Consider the following 776-nt stretch of genomic DNA (forward strand, 5'->3'; position numbering starts at 1 on the left):
CATATATATATATATTGAAAGTTTTTAATATGAGGGAGTTGAACCGCATGTCTCACATTTTATTGCTATTTATTATGTGGCAAAAAATTTATGACAAAATAAGAGAATAAAAAAACTTTATTTTAGATTTAGAAATTTAGTAAAAAGGCCAGAGTTTTTTTTTTTTTCTCTATTTTTCGGCTCAAACTCTCGAGGGAGCAATCAAACAAAGGGTATGTTAGGAAGAATTTAGTCCACTTATGAGCAATAAGAAAGATATTAATATAATATTGCCACCAAGAAAATCAAGATGATGAGATTTATGATACTGATACATTGATGAGATTTATGATACTGATACATTAGCTATGTATCACAGAATTCCAAAAAAGAGTTGTACTTGTGTCGGACGCGAACATGACTTCGACACATCCAGACAAATGTCCGACATTGCACAATATGAGTCTGAATTTTTCTAAAACCCTGTCACGTTCAGGATAAACCTTGACACAACGCCGTACATAAGCTTGACACAACTTGAGGAAAGCAAGACATTAAAAGTTGAAAATTATAAAAATACATGTAGCCCTAATTACATCTCATAGTCAAAGCAGATTCCTCTCTCGTTGTGTCGAAGCTCCATCCAAACGTCATCGGAGCAAGGTCGTCAAAGCCGAATGTCGAAAGTGCATCAAACATTCATTGAACCTTGCATCAGTGGTTCCTTCTTAGTTTTCCAAAGTTAAGCATCAAATGTTCGTTAATTTTCCGAACTGAAGTGTTTGAGTTCCCTTTTC

The sequence above is a fragment of the Phalaenopsis equestris genome, unplaced genomic scaffold (genome assembly GCF_001263595.1).
Source record: "Phalaenopsis equestris unplaced genomic scaffold, ASM126359v1 Scaffold000854, whole genome shotgun sequence".
Lineage (NCBI taxonomy): Eukaryota > Viridiplantae > Streptophyta > Magnoliopsida > Asparagales > Orchidaceae > Phalaenopsis > Phalaenopsis equestris.